The sequence below is a fragment of the Staurois parvus genome, unplaced genomic scaffold (assembly GCF_062004578.1).
Source record: "Staurois parvus isolate SC_StPar_1 unplaced genomic scaffold, SC_StPar_1.0 ptg000132l, whole genome shotgun sequence".
NCBI classification, from domain to species: domain Eukaryota; kingdom Metazoa; phylum Chordata; class Amphibia; order Anura; family Ranidae; genus Staurois; species Staurois parvus.
Genome location: NW_028317928.1, coordinates 7,103,087 through 7,119,470, shown reverse-complemented (window position 1 = coordinate 7,119,470; position 16,384 = coordinate 7,103,087).

Below are 16,384 nucleotides of genomic sequence, written 5' to 3'. Positions count from 1 at the left end.
TTCTCTGTATGGACAGAAGTGGGCAGACTGACCAGGATTTGATTATAGCAGCTGGGGCAGCCAATGGTGTAGCCCATTGAGAGCTTTAAAGTGGTTGTAAAGGCTCAAGGTATCCTGTGCATGAAGGTAATAAACTGCATCCTCCCCAGCCCCCCTAATACCTAAGCCTCCTCTCGATCCAGCAATGTGCACTGGAGTCTCGGCTAGCTTCTCATTGGCTGAGACAGAAGCGGGAGCCCTTGGCTTTCACTGCTGGCAATCACAGCCAGTGAGTCAATGAGAAGAGAGAGGGGACGGGGCCAGGTTGCGCCTCTGTGTGTGAATGGACACGAAGTAGCGGGTGCCCCAATAGCAAGCTGCTTGCTGTGGGGGCACTGGACAGGAGGGAGGGGCCAGAAGAACCTGCGGGGGACCAGAGAAGAGGAGAATCTGGGCTGCTCTGTGCCAAAACCACTGCATACAGCAGGTAAGTATAGACATGCTTGTTATTTTTTCTGAAAGTGTTACTAAACCCAGGACCCCGCATTCACTATATCCGCTCTCCCCGGACCCCGCATTCACTATATCCGCTCTCCCTGGACCCCGCATTCACTATATCCGCTCTCCCCGAATTCTGCATTCGCCATATCTGCTCTCCCCAGATCCTTCATTCCCTATATCCGCTCTCCCCAGACCTTGGGTTTCCTATATCTGATCTCCTCGGACCCTGCATTCACTATATCCGGTCTCCCCGGATCCTTCATTCCCTATATCTGCTCTCCCCGGACCCTGCATTCCCTATATCTGCTCTCCCCGGACCCTGCATTGACTATATCCGCTCTCCCCGGACCCTGCATTCACTATATCCGCTCTCCCCGGACCCCGCATTCACTATATCTGGTCTACAATATATGAAGAGAGGGACGAGCGCTGGATATGATAGGATTCAAGCTGCTAGCATATAGGTAAACCTCGTATACCCCATTCATCAAATTCAAATACAAAAAATGCAGCGCTTGAGTGTATAATACAGGGAATTAGCATGAATAACAGATTTAAATGTTCATATTTCAACATGCACCAGATTCCACATTCTTAAATTGTTAAAACAATAATCAGATGAGTAATGAAGATCTATCCGTCTAATCAAGGTGCATATAGTGATGGTGATGCTAAAATCATAAGTTCTGTGATGTATCCAAAGAAATCCGTGACTTCCGTGATAGGGGAATGACTGTATAATGCACTAACCAGATAGCGCAAGTACATGCGCATTGGAGTATAATGACCTACTCCTGGTCACAGCCAGATGGTCCTCAGCGTGAAGCCCTCAAGGACACCAGTGCACCACTCTTGCCGTCTCCTACCACCAGGGGGGGTGCGCCTCTTTACAGTAACACGAAATCACTTTGTGTCCTCTATCGCCAGGATTGGTGTACTTTCTTATCAGGAGATCATCTCAGGGGCTCAGCAATATCTGCTCTCCCCGGACCCTCCATTCACTATATCTGGTCTCCCCGCACCCTGCATTCACTATATCTGCTCTCCCTGGACCCTGCATTCACTATATCCTTTCTCCCCGGACCCTGCATTCACTATATCTGCTCTCCCTGGACCCCCCATTCACTAAATCCGCTCTCCCCGGACCCTGCATTCACTAAATCCGCTCTCCCCGGACCCTGCATTCACTATATCCACACTCCCTGGACCCCGCATTCACTATATTAACTCTCCTTGGACCCTGCATTCACTATATCCGCTCTCTCACGATATCTGCTCTCCCCGGACCCTGCATTCACTATATCCGCACTCTGAATATATCCGCTCTCCCTGGACTCTGCATTCACCATATCTGCTCTCCCCGGATCCTTCATTGCCTATATCCGCTCTCCCCAGACCCTGCCTTTCCTAGATCTGATCTCCCCAGACGCTGCATTCACTATATCTGGTCTCCATGGACCCTGCATTCACTATATCTGCTCTCCCCGGATCCTTCATTCCCTATATCCGCTCTCCCCGGACCCTGCATTCACTATATCCGGTCTCCCGGGATCCTTCATTCCCTATATCCGCTCTCCCCGGACCCTGCATTCCCTATATCTGCTTTCTCCGGACCCCGCATTCACTATTTCCGCTCTCCCCGGACCCCGCATTCACTATATCTGCTCTTCCCCAACACTGCATTCACTATATCTGCTCTTCCCCGACACTGCATTCACTATATCCGCTCTCCCTGCCCCCCGCATTCACTATATCCATTCTCCCGGACCCCGCATTCACTATATCCGCTCTCCCCGGACCCCGCATTCACTATATCTGGTCTTCCCGCACCCCGCATTCACTATATCTGCTCTCCCCGGACCCTGCATTCACTATATCCGCTCCCCAGCACCCCCCATTCACTATATCCTCTCTCCCCGGACCCCGCATTCACTATATCCGCTCTCCCCGGACCCCGCATTCACTATATCCACTCTCCCCGGACCCTGCATTCACTTCATCCGCTCTCTCACCATATCCGCTCTCCCCGGACTCTGCATTCACCATATCTGCTCTCCCCGGATCCTTCTTTCCCTATATCCGCTCTCCCCGGACCCTTCATTCCCTATATCTGCTCTCCCCGGACCCTGCATTCACTATATCTGCTCTCACCGGACCCTGCATTCACTATATCTGCTCTCCCCGGACCCTGCATTCACTATATCCGGTCTCCCACAGTACACAGAACATGGAAATGCAATTATTGTAGTAAATATAAACTGCTAAATACCTTTTCTCATCAGCAATATAGAGCATTCTTGTGACTTCAGCAGACCACATGTTAAAGCTTGTAGGAGGAGTTTTCTTTCTGCTGTAGGAGGCTGCCGAATCCCTGACCTCTGGGTAGTGCTGGTTGGCCCTGTGCTGATCATATGCACTCTCCCAAAAAAACAAAAAAAAAACCTCTTTAGCAATACAAACGAAACTGAACATATGCATGTGACTATAAGTTCAGTCTGTCTTATCAGGTGGACATCTGAACAAGAGGAGGGGCAGAACTTGACCTCTGTCTGGACAGTACTCATTGGCTCTGTGCTGATCACATGCACTCTCCCAAAAAAAAGAAAAAAAAACTAGCAATACACACCAAACTGAGCATGTGCAGAGTGTCGCCAAGGCTCTGTTCTAATAGCAGATGAAATGGGGAACGGGAGGATCAGAAAAGACAAGAAAACAGTCTTTTTACACGCTGCGGAGGATTAACCCCTTAGGTTCCACAGTGAGTATAACAAGCATGCTTTACTGCATATACAGACTGATTTTACTTTTGTGGGTTTAGTAACACTTTTATAAATATTTAGTAACATAATAAAATTAGCTTTTAGCATCACTTTAAGCTTAGGTTCACACTGTAAATCGCGCAGGTATGCGCACCGCATTCCTGTGCAATTCACATGTGATTCAGTGCGGTGTGATTTGAACAGTGGGCTCAAATTGCACCAAAGTTATGTGTGCACCAATTTTGGGAATGCACTTCAACCGGATCGCATGGTCGTTTTTTGCACCATGCAATTCGGTGCAGGCAAATGCACTGCGTTTGCAACCTGCAATTCGGTTGTCTTTAACATTTGCACTGACACCTACTGCAGACCTCAAGGGCAGCTCTATTTGAATTCGGGATACGCGCACGGATCACAAGTTTCCCGCACTCAATAGAAGTGTGAACTGGGGGTAAAGAGGCATCAGAAGTAGAGAGGCAGGATATCCACCGGGAATGCACTTCAACTGGATCGCATGTTCGTTTTTGCACTATGCAATCTGGTGCAGGCAAATGCACTGCGTTTGCGACCTGTAAGTAGGTTGTCGTTAACATTGCACTGACTGAGCTGCCCTTGCGGACTGCAGTGGGTATTTGAATTTGGGATACGTGCACGGATCACAAGTTTCCTGCACTGCAATAGAAGTGTGAACTGGGGCTAAAGAGGCATCAGAAGTAGAGAGGCAGGATACCCACTGGCACTGGTGCGAGGTGAGAGACTTTTAAAGGAACTTTTCTTTTTATTCGGATCCTCCCCCACAAGGGGTGATGGGTTTCCCTGCTGATGGTTCCCAGGTTGTGGCCCCTGGCTCACCTAGGACAAGACAGGTATGCAGCAGGAAGAGGCTCTTGCAGGGCAGACATCACAGGTTCATTGGGAGTACGGTCCAGGAACGTAGGAGTGCATGGGAGCACACAGAAATACTGAAAGCTAGCAGGTGTGCGCATGATCACTAAAAACAGATGAGTGCATGGAAACAATAAAGCAGGCTGCACTGATTGGTTGGAAAGGAAAGGAGGGAAGTATTGTGTGCAAAGTTGCACAAGGGTAATTGTGTGGTTATATATTTTTTTTTTTACCAGAGATCAAGCTCCGTCTCTGTTGGAGATGAGACTAGACAGAAGTTGAAGTTGACTAATGTTACTAAACCTCACCACTCAGCTTGGAGAGGCGTCTAAAGTTGAAATGTTTCAATCAAGCGTGTACTCAAAAAAAAAAAAAAGCAAGGTTGCCTTGTAGTGTGCCCGAGGGAATAGACGGTAGAGGACTTTTAAATTATTTTATGTCTACAACTAGAGTCAAAAAGCATAAAAGTGCAGCACCCCTAAAATTAAAGTGTATCTAAAGCTACAGTGTGATAAATCAACCTCCAAAAAAAAGTGCAATATCCAAAAAGTCCCAAGAAAGGTCCTTTGTAAGGTCCGTGTAACAACGTGATCCCTCTTCCAATGAAGTGTTCAAAATCCAGCCACCATCGCCCTGTGGAAGCAACACTCACCGGAACAGATGGCTGTCATTACAACAGCATAAAGGTCTATAGAACGTGCCAAAAATCGTAAGTGTATGTTCAATTTTTGCTCGTATCTGCTTTCAAAACTTTCTCCTCATTGGAACCAGCTGGGCTAGATAAAAGCTCACCAGGAGCAAAATATTCTCCAAGCGTGTAGTATTTATTAATATTCAATATATAAAATGCATAAGCAATGAAATAAAAAACTTCTTGCTGAGACATGATCGTGCAGCGGTGTGACATAAGCACTAGAATCTCTTCCTTGACGCGTTTCGTCCAACAGGACATTATCAGGGGGTCCCCTTATTATTGAAGTTGTTACAAGGAGCTTTATTGGAACTTCTGGATTTGGTACTTTTTTGTCATGTCACAGGATGATACACCACAGAGGCTTTATGGATATTCTTGATAGCCATTGAGAGAGTTACAGGTCCAACTCAAGTTGGCCAAATTTGTGAATGCTTTCCTTTTTTAACCACCATCATGATTAACCTTTCGACCCTGTATGGCTCATTTTACCACACCATTTTTCCTCTAGACAACAGTTAATATATTGTAGCCTGCACATACAGTCAGGTCCATAAATATTGGGACATCAACACAATTCTAACATTTTTGGATCTATACACCACCACAATGGATTTGAAATGAAATGAAAGATGTGCTTTAACTTCAGACTGTCAGCTTTAATTTGAGGGTATTTACATCCAAATCAGATGAATGGTGTAGGAATTACAACAGTTTGCATATGTGCCTCCCACTTGTTAAGGGACCAAAGGTAATGGGACAGTTGGCTTCTCAGCTGTTCCATGGCCAAGTGTGTGTTATTCCCTCCTTATCCCAATTACAATGAGCAGATAAAAGGTCCAGAGTTCATTTCAAGTGTGCTATTTGCATTTGGAATTTGTTGCTGTCAACTCTCAAGATGAGATCCAAAGAGCTGTGACTATCAGTGAAGCAAGCCATCATTAGGCTGAAAAAACAAAACAAACCCATCAGAGAGATAGCAAAAACATTAGGCGTGGCCAAAACAACTGTTTGGAACATTCTTAAAAAGAAGGAACACACCGGTGAGCTCAGCAACACCAAAAGACCCGGAAGACCACGGAAAACAACTGTGGTGGATGACCGAAGAATTCTTTCCCTGGTGAAGAAAACACCCTTCACAACAGTTGGCCAGATCAAGAACACTCTCCAGGAGGTAGGTGAATGTGTGTCAAAGTCAACAATCAAGAGAAGACTTCACCAGAGTGAATACAGAGGGTTCACCACAAGATGTAAACCATTGGTGAGCCTCAAAAACAGGCCAAATTAGAGTTTGCTAAAAGACATCTAAAAAAGCCTTCACAGTTCTGGAACAACATCCTATGGACAGATGAGACCAAGATCAACTTGTACCAGAGTGATGGGAAGAGAAGAGTATGGAGAAGGAAAGGAACTGCTCATGATCCTAAGCATACCACCACATCAGTGAAGCGTGGTGGTAGTGTCATGGCGTGGGCATGTATGGCTGCCAATGGAACTGGTTCTCTTGTATTTATTGATGATGTGACTGCTGATAAAAGCAGCAGGATGAATTCTGAAGTGTTTCGGGCAATATTATCTGCTCATATTCAGCCAAATGCTTCAGAACTCATTGGACGCCGCTTCACAGTGCAGATGGACAATGACCCAAAGCATACTGCAAAAGCAACCAAAGGGAAAGACGTGGAATGTTATGCAATGGCCAAGTCAATCACCTGACCTGAATCCGATTGAGTATGCATTTCACTTGCTAAAGACAAAACTGAAGAGAAAATGCCCCAAGAACAAGCAGGAACTGAAGACAGTTGCAGTAGAGGCCTGGCAGAGCATCACCGGGGATGAAACCCAGCGTCTGGTGATGTCCATGCGTTTCAGACTTCAGGCTGTAATTGACTGCAAAGGATTTGCAACCAAGTATTAAAAAGTGAAAGTTTGATTTATGATTATTATTCTGTCCCATTACTTTTGGTCCCTTAACAAGTTAGAGGCACATATGCAAACTGTTGTAATTCCTACATTGTTCACCTGATTTGGATGTAAATACCCTCAAATTAAAGCTGACAGTCTGCAGTTAAAGAGCATCTTGTTTGTTTCATTTCAAATCCATTGTGGTGGTTTATAGAGCCAAAAATGTTAGAATTGTGTCGATGTCCCAATATTTATGGACCTGACTGTATAACACGTATTTAAATATCCAAAGTCCTACAATCCCAAAATGCCTATTCTGCACCGAAGGGATCCATGGGATGATTTTGCCTGCAGACAAGTTAAACTTGAGTTGCTTATGTGAAGCTGCTTCATAGTATGTCATTGCTGGAGAAGTAATTGAGATCCAGTAATGCCAGCAGTACCAGCACACGGTGCAGTGTTATCCCCTGCTGCTCATTGTGAAGGAGTAATCATATTCTCAGCAAGAGCGTGCTGTCAGATTTTTAATGGGATCAAAGTTTGACGCACAATGCCAGCTGATTGTCACATGAAGGAATCGCAGTCCTATGGAACTTTGTTGTAAAGTATTTTAAGTCATTAAATGTCACATTTCAATTTTGTATTTCAGTTCTCCCTTCCATTGTGATTGTTGAAATGTAGAGCCTCCCCTCTCCCCTCCCATGCACATTCAGATCCTCTTGTCGCATTTACAGTGCCTTGAAAAAGTATTCACACCCCTTGAATTTTTGGGATTGGATGTGATAGACCAACACAAAGTGGCACATAATTGTGAAGTGGACAGAAATTGAGAAATGGTTTTCAGAATGTTTTACAAATAAATATCTGAGAATTGTGGTGTGCATTTGTATTCAACCCCCTTTACTCTGATACCCCTAACTAAAATCTAGTGGAACCAATTGCTTTCAGAAGTCGCCTACTTAGTAAATAGAGTCCACCTGTGTGTAATGTATTCTCAGTATAAATACAGCTGTTCTGTGAAACCCTCAGAGGTTTGTTAGAGAACATTCATCAAACAACATCATGAAGGCCAAGGAACACACCAGACAGGTCAGGGATAAAGTCGTGGAAAAGTTTAAAGCAGGGTTAGGTTATAAAAAAATATTCCACGCTTGAACACCTCACGGAGCACTGTTCAATCCATCATGGAAAAAAAATGGAAAGAGTATGGCACAACTGCAAACCTACCAAGACATGGCCATCCACCTAAACTAACAGGCCGGGCAAGGAGAGCATTCATCAGAGAAGCAGCCAAGAGGCCGATGGGAACTCTGGAGGATCCACAGCTCAGGTGGGAGAATCTGTCCACAGGACAACTATTAGTCGTGCACTCCACAAATCTGCCCTTTATGGAAGAGTGGCAAGAAGAAAGCCATTGTTGAAGGAAAGCCATAAGAAGTCACGTGTGCAGTTTGGGAGAAGCCATGTGGGGGACACAGCAAACGTGAAAGAAGGGGCTCTGGTCAGATGAGACCAAAATTGGACTTTTTGGCTTAAAAGCAAAACGTTATGTGTGGCGGAAAACTAACACTGCACCTCACCCTGAACACACCATCCCCACCGTGAAACGTGGTGGCAGCATCATGTTGTGGTGATGCTTTTCTTCAGCAGGGACAAGGAAGCTGGTCAGAGTTGATGGGAAGATGGATGGAGCCAAATACAGTGCAATCTTAGAAGAAAACTTGTTAGAGTCTGCAAAAGACTTGAGACCGGGGCGGAGGTTCCCCTTCTAACAGGACAATGACTTTAAACATGGTCTTTATGAAGTGCTGCTGGACTACAGAGTGGAGATGGAGGAGGAATTCCTGGTGTGGCCTTCATAGTTGTTGCAGTACATAAATAGTCAGTTTGTTAGCTCTCACGTGGATGCACTGAGCAGGCTAGATACAAAGTCATGGGGAGCAGAAAAGAACTGTCAAAAGACCTGTGTTACAAGGTAATGGAACTTTATAAAAATGAAAAGAATATAAAAAGATGGCCAAAACCTTGAATCTGCCAGTCAGTACTGTTCAATCACTTATTAAGAAGTGGAAAATTCGGAGATCTCTTGATACCAAGCTAAGGACAGGTAGACCAAGAAAGCTTGCAGCCACAACTGCCAGAATAATTGTTCAGGATACAAAGAGAAACCCACAGGTAACCTCCGGAGAAATACAGGCTGCTCTGGAAAAAAAGCAGTGTGGTTGTTTTAAGGAGCACAATATGATATTTGAACAAAAATTAGCTGCATGGTTGAGTTTCCAGAAAGAAGCCTTTACTGTGCCAGTGCTATTTCTCCTGAGGTCACCTGTGGGGTTTCTCTTTGTATCCCAAACAATTCTTCTGGCAGTTGTGGCTGCAGTCATTCTTGGTCTACATGACTTTGGCTTGGTGTTAAGAGATTCCAGAACTTTCTACTTCTTAATAAGTGATGGAACAGAACTAACTGGCATATTCAAGGCTTTGGACATCTTTTTATATTCTTTTCCATCATGATAAAGTTCCATTACCTTGTTACACAGGTGTTTTGACAGTTCTTTTCTGCTGTCCATGGCTCAGTATCTAGCCTGTTCAGTGCATCCACGTGAGAGCTAACACACTCAATGATTATTTATACACGGACACTAATCGCAATTTAAAAAGCCACAGATGTGGGATATTAACCTCTTAATTTCCAATTTTAACCTGTATGTGTCACCTTGTGTGTCTGTACCAAGGCCAAACATTCCAGGGGAGGGAAACTTTTGATCCGGGCCATTTGGGTGATTTCTGGTATCATTAGGATTTAAAAAGGAGCCAAACAACTATTTGATAAAAAATGGCTTCATATGATCATCATCGTTAACCACTTGACAACCGGGCTACAGCCAAATGATGGCTACAGCGGGTTGTCCAGTCCTGGGAGGGCGTCTTATGACGTCCTCCCAGAACACGTCCCCAGCGATCTCCGTAATTGCCTTGTCCTATGGACACAGCTGATGTGGTAAAACGCCACTCACAGCTGCCTTTTACCACGTGATCAGCTGTGTCCAATGACACAGCAGATCACTGGGTAAATGCAGTTGTCGGCTGCACTTTCCTCACGTCACAGCATGAGGAAAGTACTGCCAATAATTGTCAGAAAAAAGATCGGCACTAATCAGTGCCTTCATGATCAGGGCCCATCAGTGCTACCCACCTGTGCCAAGCAGTGCCACCCACCTGTGCCCATTTGTGCTCATCAGGTCCACCCATCTGTGACCATTGGTGCCTAGCAGTGCCACCCATCATTGCTGCATATCAGTGCCAGCTCATCAGTGTGGCCTATCAGTGCCCATCAGTGAAGGAGAAAAATTACCTGTTTTACAAAATTTTATAATGGAAACCTTTTTTTTTTTCTCAAATTTTTTGCTCTTTTTTTGTTGTGCAGAAAATAAAACACCCAGCGGTGATTACATACCACCAAAAGAAAGCTCTATGTGTGTGAAAAAAATGAAAAAATTTCATATGGGTACAGTGTTGCATGACCGCGCAATTGTCATTCAAAATGTGACAGTGCTGAAAGGTGACAATTTTTCTGGGCAGGAAAGGGGGAAGAAGTGCCCGGTAGGTAAGTGGTATAGACAGTTTTTTGGCACGATCAGTCAGATTTTCAATGTCAATGCAAACATGTCATGACTTCTGCCAGGGGTTGCAAACTTTTGAGTACTGTATGCTGGAAGATGTACCCCGTGATTCGGACAAAATGGGTTGGGGAAAGTTTGGGGATGGTGTAGGTGACCTTGCCTTATCTTACACCCGGTTATGGGCATACCGTGAAACATGGACTTGATGTACTCCAGGCTTATTTTTCTAAATATACAATTAAGTGTTCTTGCATGGCAAGACCACTTACTGTTATCTCACATATATATTCTTATTATTATAGCCAAATTTACTACTCTAACTCCTCTCACAGTTTTTACACTACATAGACAGTAATATACCGAAACGTGCTGATTGTTCCCGATTGGTGTGCTATTACTTTGTGGAATGTTTCACCGAATGGTTCACGAAATATCGGCGTTTTTGTGGTGAAATTGGTCCCATAGGAATGAATGGCAGAATGTTCAAAACTAGAGTAGGAGCTGACAAAAGCTAGAGTGTGAGCTGAAAAATCAGGACATGATTTCTAAACTGCCATCACTCCCTCATTTTCAAGCCCACCTACACAAATCTTATATCACAACGTTCAGCTATCTCTGCTGCCACTACAAATGTCCATGGCTAAGCCATAGTCCTGATAGTTTTCACAATATGACCATTTGTTTGCAACTTACACCGCCCATTGACATTAATTGAAACTGCACTCTAGCCACCTCAGATTTGAAGGGCAATATCTAAACTGCGACTGTGCCTTCGTTTTTAATATTTCAGAGACATACTATGCATCAAAATGTAGGTCTGGGTCTTGTGATTCTCACAATTCAAAGCGCTTTGGTGAAGGATCTATAATTTTTAAACTACAACCGTTTGAAGATGGCAACCGCCAGTGAAGTGGGCAAGTTGGAGCAGTTTGTTTTTAACCGCTCTTCTCTGCCCTTGCTGTAGAGTGAGTTGCCATAGGAATCCAGGTGTGTGAGCAGGCAGCAGAGTGACAAAAGCTAGAGTGTGAGTTGTAGACTACTGGTGGAGGCAAGAACACTTCACACAATTTCCCCAGAAATTGTAGCTTTTCTAGTGTATCCAGTCATGCAAGCACAGAACTGTGTCCCAGTCAATCTCTTTGAATCCTCCAAGAAACCTCTACCCCACTGGATTTCCCAGTGCAATGGCCATGCACTACAAGTTCAGTCTGCCAGCCCCACCACGGCAGCTTTGATAAACCTTCATGGAGGCCCAAGAAATCATGCAGTGATGAGGGATTATGGCAAATCTTCAAAGTAGTTTGCGTAAACTATTGTGGATGCAATGATGTTGTCCCAGGCCATCAGTTGAGCACTCTTGATATGATTGTGCATGTCATTTACCTAACATGGTGTTGGACCACCTTTGGCATCCAAGACGGCCTGAATTCTCCTGGGAATTGACAAATGTAAGTGTTGGACGATAGATAATGAAATCTGATAACACTTCTCAGGTCCCAGAAGACTAAAGGACCATTCACAAGGCACAGTGCGACTTGCTAGGCTATGCTTGCTAGTGAAGAACTAGCTCGGGTGAGTATTTGGAGCTGCTGACTTTTTATTGGAGGAAGCCTGGAGCTCCTCTAAGCACTACACTCAAGTGCAGGAGGATATTTTTTTTGGTTATGTTTGAAGTCCAGCCTGTGTGCCAATCATGACTCTGTCCATAGACGCAGTGGAGAAATTACTGTAGCCATGAAGGAACAGAAATTATGTTATTTGTAAGGTTATCAGGTGAAATAAAGGGAAGAAGCCTGAGAAAAAAGAAAACTAATTCAGCCACCACATTTAAGGACAGGTAAGCTGTAGTATATATATATATATATATATATATATATATATATTGCTCAAAAACATTAAAGGAAGACTTTTTAATCAGAGTCTAGCATCAAGTCAATGAACCTACTGGGATAGTGATCTGGTCAGGTAAGTAGCAGAGGGAAATATTAATCAGTTTCAGCTGCTTTGGTGTTAATGAAATTAACAACAGGTGCACTAGATGGGCAATAATGAGACGACCCCCAAAACAGGAATGGTTTTACAGGTGGAGGCCACTGACATTTTTTCTCTACTCATCTTTTTATGACTGTTTTGCACTAGTTTTGCATTTGGCTAGGGTCATTGTCACTACTGGCAGTATGAGGCCATACCTGGACCCTACAGAGGATATACAGGCATTCCAACTCCTCCAGGATGGCACATCAATACGTGCCATTACCAGAAGAATTGCTGTGTCTCCCAGCACAGTCTTAAGAGGATGAAGAAGATTCCAGGAGACAGGTAGTTACTTTAGGAGAGCTGGACCGGGCCATAGAAGGTCCTTAACCCATCAGCAGGACCGGTATCTGCTCCTTTGTGCAAGGAGGAATAGTATGAGCACCGCCAGAGCCCTACAAAATGACCTCCAGCAGGCCACTGGTGTGAATGTCTCTGACCAAACAATCAGACACAGACTTGATGAGGGTGGCCTGAGGGCCCGACGTCCTCTAGTGGGCCCTGTGCTCACTGCCCGGCACCATAGAGCTTGATTGGCATTTGCCATTGAACACCAGAATTGGCAGGTCCACCACTGGCACCCTGTGCTTTTCACAGATGACAGCAGGTTCACCCTGAGCACATGTGACAGACAGGAAAGGGTCTGGAGAAGCCGTGGAGAACATTATGCTTCCTGTAACATCATTCAGCATGACCGTTTTGGTGATGGGTCATTGATGGTCTGGGGAAGCATAGCAATGGAGGGACGCACAGACCTCTACAGGCTAGACAATGGCACCCTGATTGCCATTAGGTATCGGGATGACATCCTTGGACCTATTGTCAGAACCTACGGTTCAGTGGGTCCTGGGTTCCTCCTGGTGCAGTGGGTCCTGGGTTCCTCCTGGTGCATGACAATGCCTGGCCTCATGTGGCAAGAGTATGCAGGCAGTTCCTGGAGGATGAAGGAATTGATACAATTGAATGCCCCCCACACTCGCCTGACCTAAATCCAATAGACCACCTCTGGGATGTCGTGTTTTGGTCCATCCGATGCCACCAGGTTGCACCTTAGACTGTCCAGGAGCTCATTGATGCCCTGGTCCAGATCTGGGAGGAAATCCCCCGGGACACCATCCTTGGTCTCATTAGGAGCATGCCCTGATGTTGTCAGGCATGCATACAAGCATGTGGGGGCCATACAAACTACTGAAGACCATTCTCAGTTGCTGCAATGAAACTTCAGCAAAGTGGACTCGCCTGCTGCATAATTTTTTCACTTTGATTTTCAGGGTGTCTTTGAATTCAGTCCTCTGTAGGTCGATCATTTTCACTTCCATGATGTGAAATGATGGGGCATCCTTACGTTCCTAACACATTACCCCGTCCATGTTAGTATAGAGATCCAGCAGGAGATATTTCCCCATTGAGATCTGATGGGTTTTCAAAGCGTTCCTTTCCTTTTTTTGAGGAGTGTATATTGGTTCTCTTCTGACAAGTGAAAAACATCAAAAACAATATTGTGTTTTAATATATAAAAAGAGAAAGAATACAAGTTAAAGTCCCAAATGTGGCCAGATCCATAAAAGATATAATAGAAAAAGGTCCTTTCTTGTCCAGAAACCTCCAACACCGAAGTGTACCACCAGTTTAGGCTTAAAAGACTCTTACCAGAACAAATATCCGCTTTCCCTGGACCCTGCATTCACTATATCTGCTCTTCCCGATCCCCCCGCATTCACTGTATCCATTCTCCCCGGACCCCGCATTCACTTTATCCGCTCTCCCCGATCCCCCCTCATTCACTATATCCGTTCTCCCCAGACCCCGCATTCACTTTATCCGCTCTCCCCGGTCCCCGCATTCACTATATCCGTTCTCTCCGGACCCCGCATTCACTATATCCGTTCTCCCCGGACCCCGCATTCACTATATCCGGTTTTCCTGGACCCTGCATTCACTATATTTGCTCCCCCTCCGTGCACCCAACACTTTAAATGCAATTATTTTAGTAAATATAAACTGCTAAATACCTTTTTTCATCAGCAGTATAGAGCAGTCTTGTGACTTCTATCAGTGTCCAGCCCAGTACTAGCTAAAGCTTGTAGGAGTTTTCTTTCTGCTCTAGGAGGATGCAAAACCTCTGTCTGGCCAATGCTGATTGGCCCTGTGCTGATCACATGCACTCTCCCAAGACAAAAAAAAAAAAAACCTCTAGCAATACACACCAAACTGAGCATGTGCAGAATGGCTACAGTTCAATCTGTCTTATCAGAGGTGGTCACTTGAAAAAGGGGAGCAACAGAGAAGAAAGGATCAAAGAGCATTTTTACACAATGCAGAGGATTAACCCCTTAGGTTCCACAGTGAGTATAACAAGCATGCTTTACTGCATAAACAGACTGATTGTACTGTTGTGGGTTTAGTAACACTATAAGGTGTGCAGTATATCCAGCAGTTGTGCTTACAGCTGGGAGTTCTGTAGGGCAGCCAGATGTTGTGTAAAACCAGCAGGAGTTGTGTGGAGCAGCCAGTTGTACAGTTCCAGAGTATCCCATGCTCCCTATCCAAGTGCATTGTTCCCCAAGAAAATTTCAAAAAGAAACTGCATGACAGATTGTTGAGGCAGAGAAAGAATGCCAAAAATGCTGTGTGCCTGGATGTGTGTGCTAAGAGGGAAAAATAGGCCTCAATCTACCAGCTGCTCTTCAGGGGGGTGACCTACACCCCTGTGAGCTCAAAAGTGGTTATATATTACTAGTGTTTCAACCCAAGATATCGGCACAATGGAACAGTGTGCAAGAATGGAACTTCATTTTGCAAGCACAATAAACCCTGAATCCCACTCTGCCCTTGAGGCAGCAACATACCTGGATTGATACAAAGAGGACAGACGCTGCTCAGACCAGCCCGATGAAGTCAGCATCAAGGTTGGCCTTAGCTGCCACTGTAGAAACGCCCCATGATGCATTTCGCCCCGCCCTCTGACCAAGACCTGTTAGGCGCGGTGAAACACGTCAAGGTGCAAGGCTGGAGCAGCAGCTGAGGACAACACTGATACCGACTTCATTGGGCTGCTCCGAGCGCCATCTATCCCCTTTGTATAGTCATGAAAGTAGGTTTACCGCGTGGCTGCAAGCTGGACCGAAGGAAGGAAGTCACCCCGCTGGCACGAGAGAGGAGCAGCGTCCTAAGGTGGTTTCAGGAGCTCCAGTATTCAAGAAGGACGGACGCCACTCGTACCAACCCTGACAGTCAGGTGTATTGAGAATAGCCACTGGAAACAGAAACAACACCTCCTGTGCCCAGGGACCCAGATCAAGGGTATAGATCATTTATGGAAGTTCGTCCACCAATGGATCAAAGGTTGTGCAGCTCTTAACAAGGCTGGGGAAGCCCAACCAATACTGCAAAGTGAAACAAAATGGAAAGCGCACCAACCTTGCACATTAACTCAATACAAAAAACTGTGATTTTATTAAAATGAGATATATACTCACAAACCAAGCAGTAAATCAAGCATATAAGATCCTCATAGGAACATTACAATGCAAGACCAGTGCGAGTCACGTCAAGGGGGGAGACCCTCAAAGTTTGACGCGTTTCGAAGGGGGTGCCATCTTCCGCAGAGCTAACTTTTTTTTTTTGGTTTCACTTTGCAGTATTGAGAATTTCCTCAGCCACCGCTCAGGCCCCCGACGCGTTTCGCCCTGCTCATTGGGGTGAAGCACGTCAGGGGGCATGGTCAGAGTGACTTGGCCAAGTGGATGAAAGGCCAAGAAGATGAAAGCCACCTCAAAGCTTCTGAACCATGTGTTTTTTTCTGATGAGTAATTCTTTATATACGCATGCTCCTGGACTGTGTTGAGACTGCTCCCACCCACTGTGTAGTGGCGGGGTAACTCTTTGCGCTCTTGCAGCACTGCAAGTCTATTACATATAGCTGTATTGAGATGGCTCCTTGTCCTGGATTGATGTTGAAATTGTTGCTTCATCACAGGTCACCAGAGGGCAAGGGGGGTGCTCTT